A 10,068-nucleotide genomic window follows, 5' to 3' on the forward strand; every position below is an offset into this window, starting at 1 on the left:
ATCCTTCGTGCGCAGCACACACACACACACACACATCTTGTTTCACAGAATAAACATCCTTTTTTGAGGGCCATTTACCCCTAATTTCAGTTCCTGTTCATACCCAGATCAGTCCAGACTCCTGGGTTTTGCCTTCCTGCCAGCAGATGGAGACAGAGAGAGTCTCCCTGACACTGACAAATAACCTCATGTGCCACCTGCAGCCCCTCAGTATTTCTCTGTCTCCAGCAGATGGGAGAGGTGCAAACCTGCAGTCCCTCAGTATTTCTTTGTTGGTGCAATCCTGCAGTCTAAAAAATAAAGAGAAAGAGGAATAAGGAGTTAGGAATTTGGGAGATCCTCCCGGGAGGCTGCTAGGCCCTGGTGGAGCTGAAGAGTAGGAGCAGGGGATCGGTGTGGGGCCAGCTCCCTCCTCCCCCAGGAGAACAGGTTGAATCCTGCAGCTATTCATCCTCAGGAAAGCACCCTTACTTTTTTCATTAAAGTTTTTTATTGGAAAAAAAACCAAAGAATGTGGAAAAGTTGCTGTAGGAGAGCGGCAGGGCATAGCAGTCCGAAAGGCACTTGCTGGCTGCGGGGCGGGAGTTCTCGGGCAGCAGAGCGGGTGCCACGTGTTTTCTTCCACGCAGGAGTGCTTGCCACATGCGTGGCTTTCCCCGCTCCGGGCTGGCTCCCGCTGCCTCTGTGGTGGAGAGGGCGGGTCGGAGCGGCAGCCTATACAAAAGTCAGGTGTGGGAGGGCGGGTAAACGGCGGCCATGTCTGAGAAGGACTGCAGGGGGTGTGAGGATCTCCAGTAGGGCAGGATTTCTGACAATGAGGGGGATCCTTCCGGGGATGGATTGCAGGAGGCCCACAGTGTTTCTCTTCGGAGTTCATGAGGCGTATTTGGTGTGAAAGGCAGCTGGGAGGCACTCGGACCAGTCTCAGGGGGCCTGTGGCCGCGTCCTGGTTCCACAGCGGGCCCCTAGGGTCCTCAGGATGAGAACCACCCCAGGCAGTCCAGCTGTGGCCTCGGAAGATTCAGATGGGATTCAGCAAGTTTTTCTGCCTCTCCTGATCCAGCTGTGCCTGAGGCTTCCCCGGATGGAGGATTTGAGCCAGGTGCCAGTGGCTGAAGGGGATGAGCCGAAAGTGCTGCATCTTTTCCATAAGGAATCCCTCACTTACTGAAGGAGCTGGGGATCAAGGTCCCTCAGGAGGGAGTGGACCGGTCATGGATGGCCTGAGGGCTCCGCTGGTGGTCAGGGAGTGGGCCGATTTCTTCAGCCGTTGCCTGACGGCGTTTTTGATCCTTTGACGGATGGTTGTTTGCACAGATGTCCTGCCACATTGATATAAGATATTTGGAAACTAATAATTGTGAGTGTTGGGGAAAGTGGCTTCCTCTGTCATAAGAGAATGGTTTAAATGTTTGTGAATCCCTGGATGGGAATTTGGTTGAAATTTATTTGATACTGTGGTATCACAGATTGGTGTGTGGATACCGATGAAATAAAGGATAATTCAGTACAACGGAGAATTGGATCCCCGTGGTATCGGGTATTGAAGGAATGAATTGTGTTTAGATCATCCTTTGAATGGGCTATATATGGGGTTGAAAGAGTGAACGATGCCAAGATTTACCCCTGAAGAAGCTTAATTGCGAAACAAGGTCCTTGTCGGGGATTGTAACTGCAATAGCATTGAACACAGCGGGATTTTTTAACACTCAATGTGTTATAAAAAGATAATAATATTGAAAATGTATGAAATTGATGTCTGAAGTTGTATTTTTGTAATACTCGTGTACTGTATTTTCTCATTATAAATGTTTATGGGAATGTGCAATATGATGGGTGGGTATTTTAAGTGAGTGTGTATGGTATGAATGAATGGATATATGTATTTTATGGGTATATGTTATGTATATTTATGAATATTTTGGGGATGTTTAGGGTATCCACATGTTAAGATAGTTGCTTGCAAATGAAGATAAATAAATTTGAAATTATTTAATTTCAAATGGTTAATATATCATTTTTTAGCAAACATTATTTTTGGAATGTTGTTTAAATTAATTTATACTATTTTGAGAATTGATTATGATGTATTACGAAATAGGATTAAGTAATTCCATAAATATACTAATTATATAAAAAATGAAAAAATAATTAGTACAAGAGGATATGAGATATTTGTGAGAATAAACATATGTATGTCCTTATGTGTTGAAAGATACATGGCATGTCATTGGTTGCTTACCCAGATGTGGCTTTGCTTTCTCCGAGGGGCTAAGTATGTGCATCCTCCCATTCAGAAATATGTCCTAATGAAATCTCAATCTCGTCCTTTAGAGGATGTGTGTGGCACCTTTTGAACTTTTAAAAAAGGGGCAACGGTAAAGGATCTCACTTTGAAGGTGGTGTTTCTGGTAGCTATTTGTTTGGCCCGTAGAATTTCAGAACTACAAGCGTTGTTGTGCAGAAAACCTTTTCTGAAGATCTCGGATTCCGGGATTTCTCTTTGCGGATGATGCCGTCTTTTCTTCCGAAGGTTGTGTCGGCATTCTATCTTAATTAGATGGCGGAACTTCTGACTTTCCCGGAATTGGATGCGTCGGCTTTGCACGCTGAGAACCTATGGTGTTTGGATGCAAAGCTAGCTTTGTTCCATTACCTTAAGGTTACCAATCGCTACAGGGTGTCTGACCATCTCTTTGTGCTATGGAGTGGCCCTAAGAAAGGGCATAAGGGCTTCAAAGTCCATGTCAGGAAGATGGTTGAAAGATGGCCATAAGCTCGGCTTATATCTGTAAGGGGCACCTATCCCGGTTAGGTTTGAGAGCTCAACTTGGTTCGGTCACAGGCGACTTCTTGAGCCGAGTGCCAGCAGGGTCACCACTGGAGGACTACATGGAAGTCTTTACACACTTTTGCCAGGCATTATCATTTGGATGTCCAGGCACCCAAGAGGTGAGAGTGTGCTCCGAGCGGGACTCTCACAGTCCCACCCTAATTAGGGAAGCTTGGGTACATCCCAGGAATCTGGACTGAGCCGGCTACAAACAGGAAAGGAAATTGGTTCTTACCTGCTAATTTTCATTCCTAGAATACCATGAATCAGTCCAGAGTCCCGCCCTGGTGTGGGGAAGAGTCTGCTTATTTTCTGTCATATAGCTTGGTGTATATAGGGTATACACCATAGCTTGGTGTATATAGGGTATACACCATAGCTTGGTGTATATAGGGTATACACCAATAAGTAATTCTTACTTATTGGTGTATACCCTATATACACCAATAAGTAAGAATTACTTATTGGTATACACCAATAAGTAATTCTTACTTATTGGTGTATACCCTATATACACCAATAAGTAATTCTTACTTATTGGTGTATACCAATAAGTATTTGGTGTATTGGTGATAAGTAATTCTGTTACCTGAACTTCGGTATAAAAAAAAGTTATAAATAAATAAATATAGGCTGCAGAGTTGCTTGGGATTTCAGTTTGTTGTTCTGGTTTGGAGTTAGGGAAGCAAAGAGTTTTATAGCCAAGGTGGGTTTTTTCGCCTTTGTTCCTCCTGCTCATTGGGGGATGCTGTTTGCGAGTTCGTTAGGATTATTATGGGACAAATTCTTGGCTTGGGTACAGGTCAATACTGAGGAGCTGCAGGGCACACCGGGGTATACGGCAGGGTCAGTAAAACTTTCTTTGTCTCCATCTGCTGGAAGGGAGGCAAAACCCAGCCATTGGTATTCCAGGAATGAAAATTAGTAGGTAAGAGAACCAATTTTCCTTTCCCTGCTCTGACACAAGATTTAGCATTGAAGCCGTTCTGCCAATAGCAAATGTCAGAGCAGCAGAGGTATTGCTAACTGTGCGGCAGGGGCTGCGTCCATTTCCCTCTCTGTCTCCCTTCTCCCCAAACAGAAAGCTGTCCTAGGACTCTTCCTCCGCTTTTACCATAAAGCACTGACTTGCTGACTCTTCACATCACCACTTCCTGCTGTGCCTCCTCATACAGCTAAGAGGAGGGAGAGACAGGCACAGGGAGATGGTGAGATGAAGGGAGAAAGATGGTAGGGCAGAGATGTATAGGTATAGGTATGTAGATATATAGGTATAGGTATATGTATGGTAGAGGTATATGTATAGATATAGGTATATGTATAGGTATATGCATATGTATGGGTATATGCATATGTATGACACCGATGGGAGAGAGAGAGTGAGAGATGTGGGCAGAGAGAAAGCAGATGGAAGGATGGAGACAGACACAGATGCTGAGATGAAGGAGGAAGACAAAGAGAGTGAAATAGAAAGGGGACGAGCTCCCAGCTGCTGCAGACTTCTCTTGGCCATAGAAAAACCCATATCCCCCAATAAGAATAATTTATATTTTATATTCTACTACTTCTGACCTAGACATCCACTGTGGATTACAATAAAACAGTCATAAAATACATACAACAAAACATTTATCGTGATCACAAATTTAAACATAACAAATAATTAAACTATTAAAACAAAAACACATTATATGTTTCTTTAAAAAGCAATGCTTGTTTAATTTGCTTCCTAAAAGACTTTATGTCCTGCTCCTCTCTTATCTGGTCACATATTGCATAGGCACCCGGCAATGAGTGAGAACGCTCTCCTCCGTGTAATCTCTCACAGGCGGAATTTGCAAAAGCCAACTTCCTGTAGATGATACCACATACGAATGATACTCAGTCAGCAACTTAAAAACAGTAACTAAGAGCCCGAATGTTGACCTCAGCAGAGTGGGAGTCCTAGGATGAGATTTATCTGCCCCGGCGGCTGCTGGACCAGCTGGAGAACTCTGAAGAGTTTATCTGGATAGAGTAGTGCAATGGTCAAGGTGACCCAAGAGCAACGACTGCAATACCCTGAAAATACATGAAGCGGCACAATATTTTGTAGTGCTTTCTACTACTTCAATCTGTAAAATGCCATTTTTTTCCACATTGAGAATATACAGATTAAATAATAGTTGGGAGTCCAAATGGATCCCTAAACTTCAGAAAGCATAAAGAGATCCCATCGATATTAATCGAGTCCGGCATGCTGCTCACATGGCATTTTCCCACCCATAAAACCTTGGTTTTATTCTTATTCAATAAAAGACCATTACTAAGCTAGCAAGTATTAACTTGTGCAAGAGAATCCTCCAGCAATTTGTCTGGAAATGCACCCCCAGTCTCACATAGAAGGAGAGCTGAATATCAATTAACTGGACATATGAGATAGTAGAGAGGACTGACTAAAAATCCTGAAGGTTAATGATAAGTTGTACATCGCGAAGCGAGACAGACTCCAACAAGTCAGACAGAGCGGTAAGATTATTAGCTTTAACCCCAGGAGAGCAATATAAAATCAAAGCAGCCAATCACATATTCTCAGGAGAAAGTTCAAGGCGCTGTCCATCCACGACTTCCCCACAACCTTACTCTAACAATAGAGCATACATTATTTAAAAGAACATTATAGAATCCATAGTGCCATGTTTCCACTCTACAAAATAAAGCCAATTTATAGGTTTCTAAAACATCATAGATATTCCCCTCCTTATTCTAAATTGATCTTGCATTTAAATAGCCCATAGAAAGTTGATGATTGGTGTTAGTGACTGAAAATGCAACATTTGTAAATAGTGAGATTGAGCGTTAAAACACCTCCCTCTTCTCGGAAGCCCTGATACCGACCCTGACCAGTAAGTACAGGAATCGCTGAATACCTATTAAGCCAGCAGATGAGCACCCATGCAGAGACAAGCACAAGTTCTTAGAAAATGTGACTACAATATTAATGCACTCTTTATGGAAGAAAGAAAACCTCTCTGGCCAGGTCCTGGGTCCCGAAGGTCAACAAAGACCTTGGGTCCTTGGGTGAGGGTCAGCAGGCCACGGCATCCTCGGACAATGATGTCACATTCATGTGACATGGACAACGGCAGATCTCAAGAGGTTTCAGATTCTCGCCTACAACTTTATTTCTGGTGATTTTTACATTGGCCTCATTTTCTCAAGGGCCAACAAGGCTGCAACAGGAGGTAAGAAAGAGGCACTGAGCACAAGCTCATGGGCAGAGAGGCCTCTTCAGGACTCCCACGTTGCTTTCCATAGAAAAGCAGGACCTCCCTTTGTCAGAAGAGCTGGGTCTGTCTTTTTGTGGCTGAGAAGACCCTTGTGTGTCTCCTGTGAGTGATAGGAGTCTGTCCGTCTCTGCCCTGTGTACCAGGAACCCCAGCTTGGGCTGTCAGGATCCCAATGTATCTTTCTCTCTTCAGCAGGATATCCCTCTCCTTTACAGTCTGATGAAGTTATAACAAGAGTCACAGAGCCAGAGATCTGAGCTTAAGTTATCCCCCCCAAAAAAATCAGTCAATGTGAGCCACTAGTGATGTCAGAACTGCCAGAACAAGACTATGGTAGTCAAAGAAAACTGCGATTTTGCTGCAGAATCATTTGTAAAGAACGAGACCAGGAGGGAGAGGATAAGAGAGAAAGAGAACGTGCTGATGCAATAAAGAAACTACTTTTTGAACTGCCCCAGTAAAACAAATATTAAAATTATTTGATAGCATCATTCAACCAATTCTCTTATATGGGAGTGACACGTGGAGTCTATCGTTCCCCCCAAACCCATACTGAAGAGGAAAAAGCCGCCATAGAAACCATGCAAACAGACATGCTGCATTCACCAATAGCTGCAAAGCAAAACTAAAATGCTTCCTCTTACTATTCATCATATAAAAAATATTCAAATTCAGTAACAGCCACACAAACTTTCTCCACTACCAAACACTGTCTGATGCAGTAAAAAACATTGGAAAACACTCCCAGTACCTATAGAGCAAAGCTGCCATTCCATAGCAGCACTGCCTGCCAGGACTCGCATAGCAACATCCCTGCTAAGAACAGGCAGCCCTGCAAATATCACACTGGTCTTAGGATCCCAATACACCTCCTACTGGGAAAAGAGAGTATTCAGTCATTTTTTTATTGCGCGTTGTGCTGGTATCGCGTGTGGTATTATTATAACTGGGGGAAGGGGAGGAGTGTGGGCGGGGTTTGGGCGGAGTTATCTGCTGGCAGCGCTGCGGGTGATAATGTTTCTCACATTATTTTCATAGGAAATAACTACACCTTTTCCCACGGAGCTATGGGGGTGATGGTGTGCGGCACGCGAAACCGCACCACCACGATGCAGCCGGCTGCACATTATTGCCTCCCTCCCTCTGCTCCTTTTTTTTTGTGGCTCATCATTCTGCTATAAATATACCTATACATATACCTATACCTATATATATATATACCTATACATTTACCTATACCCATACATATGCATATACCTATACATATACCTATACATATACCTATTTATTTATTTATTTATTTATTGTTTTTGTTATACCGAGTTTCATGATAGGCATCACATCAACCCGGTTTACAAATAACAAGGAGTGTAAAGCATAACGTAACGTAAAAAACAATATTTTCAATAAGAACCTTGAACTTTTACAATACAGTGAATCAGAAAAAGGGAGAGGGAAAGTTACAAAAAACAAGGAAAATAAACTTGGGATGGAAGGGGGAGAAATTGAACAGCACAATATTTACATTTCAGCCTATTGATACATTAGAATAGCAAGTGAAAAAATAAGACTATAAAACGTACATAGGTAATCAAATGAATAAATATGACACAGTTGTGAATGGTAATAGTATGATAAATATTCAGCAGAAGATTAGTGAGAGAGGGTTTGAGGATGGTTGATTCGTGTTTACATTCCATTATTGCATACGAGTTAGTGCTAGTGAGAGGAGGTTTTTATTCAAGGCTTGGAAATGTCTTTTTTGACAAGCCAAGTTTTTTAGTCTTTTCCTAATGTTAAAGAGGCATGGCTCTTGTCTCAAATCAGGTGGGATCGAGTTCCAGAGAGCTGGACCTGCTGATGAGAAGGCTCTGAGACTCAAGGATTTATGTGGTAGGTTTTGGCCTTTGGAATTTGGAGTGACTCTTTGTAGTGTTCCCTGATAGGCCTGGCGAGGTGGAATTTTTTAAGTGGTATTTGTAGGTCGAATTGCGTGTGTTGGTTGATAGTTTTGTATATGATGTTAATGGTTTTGTACATGATTCTATAGTGGATCGGAAGCCAATGGAGGTTTTTGAGAATAGGTGAATTGTGGTCAATTTTCCTGGAATTTGTAAAGGACTCTGGCTGCAGAGTTCTGAACCATTTGTAAAGGTTTGGTGTAAGAAGCTGGGAGGCCTAATAGTAATGAGTTGCAATAATCTAGTTTGGAAAAGATTATTGCTTGCAAGATTGTTCTGAAGTCCTGAGTGTGAAACAGCGGTTTTTTATTCTTTTCAGGATATGTAATTTGTTAGAAGCAATCGTTTGGTGGTTTGGTTAATGAATGTTTTGAGGTTGAGACGATTGTCTAGGATGGCTCCTAGTCTCTTACGTGGGTTGTGTTGAAGGAGTGTGGGTGGTTTAGGAAGTGTTGTATTGTTTTCCGGTGATATGAGCAGGAATTCTGTTTTCGAAGCATTGAGTACAAGGTTTAGACTGTTGAGGAGAAGTTTAATTTCTAATAGGCAACTGTCCCAAGTATTCCATTGTTTTTGAGATTGATTCTTTATAGGGTTTTTTGAGATTATATATAGGGTATTTTTGAGATTATTATTATTTGAGATTATTTATAGGGTTATTATTATTTGATTATTTTATTTGATTTATTATTTTATTTGATTTATAATTTTATTTGATTATAGATTATTATTATTTGAGATTATTTTATAGGGTTATTTGAGATTGATTTTTATAGATATAGGTATAGGTATATACCTATACCTATATCTATACATATACCTATACCTATACATATACCTATGTCTATAAATATACATATACCTATACATATACCTATATATATATACCTATACATATACCTATATCTATACATATACACATGCATATACATATACCTATACCTATATACCTATACAGATACCTATACCTATACTATAGAGCCTAGACAGATACCTGATATAGAATATAGAGATATATATATATACATATACCTATACCTATACATATACCTATACATATACCTATATCTATACATATACATATACCTAAACATATAGCAGAATGATGAATCTAGGGATATGATAGATCCTAACACAGGCATGGGGTAACCTGTATGGGGCAGTAGTTACTGCCTTACAGAAGTAACTGCTGCCCCATACAGGTTACCCCCGTGTCTTCTGTAAGGCAGTAACTGCCGCTCAGTGCAGGTTACCCCCATGTCTTCTGTAAGGCAGTAACTGCCGCTCCGTGCAGGTTACCCTATGGCCTTCTGTAAGGCTGTAACTGCCGCTCCGTGCAGGTTACCCCCATGTCTTCGGTAAGGCAGTAGTAACTGCCGCTCAGTGCAGGTTACCCCCATGTTTCTTGTTAAGGGCAGTAACTGCCGCTCCGTGCAGGTTACCCCCATGTTTCTGTAAGGCAGTAACTGCCGCTCCGTGCAGGTTACCCCATTTTTTCTGTAAGGCAGTAACTGCCGCTCCATGCAGGTTACCCCCATGTTCTGTTAAGGGCAGTAACTGCCGCTCCGTTGCAGGTTACCCCCATGTTTCTGTTAAGGGCAGTAACTGCCGCTCCGTGCAGGTTACCCCCATGTTTCTGTAAGGCAGTAAATGCCGCTCCGTGCAGGTTACCCCCATGTTTCTGTAAGGCAGTAACTGCCGCTTCGTGCAGGTTACCCCATTTTTTCTGTAAGGCAGTAACTGCCGCTCCGTGCAGGTTACCCCATTTTTTCTGTAAGGCAGTAACTGCCGCTCTGGTGCAGGTTACCCCCATGTTTCTGTTAAGGGTAGTAACTGCCTCTCTGTGCAGGTTACCCCCCATGTTTCTGTTAAGGGCAGTGTAACTGCCGCTCCGTGCAGGTTACCCCATTTTTTCTGTAAGGCAGTAACTGCCGCTTCGTGCAGGTTACCCCATTTTTCTGTAAGGCAGTAACTGCCGCTCCGTGCAGGTTACCCCATTTTTTCT

Source organism: Rhinatrema bivittatum, chromosome 16 (assembly GCF_901001135.1).
Source record: "Rhinatrema bivittatum chromosome 16, aRhiBiv1.1, whole genome shotgun sequence".
Taxonomy (NCBI): domain Eukaryota; kingdom Metazoa; phylum Chordata; class Amphibia; order Gymnophiona; family Rhinatrematidae; genus Rhinatrema; species Rhinatrema bivittatum.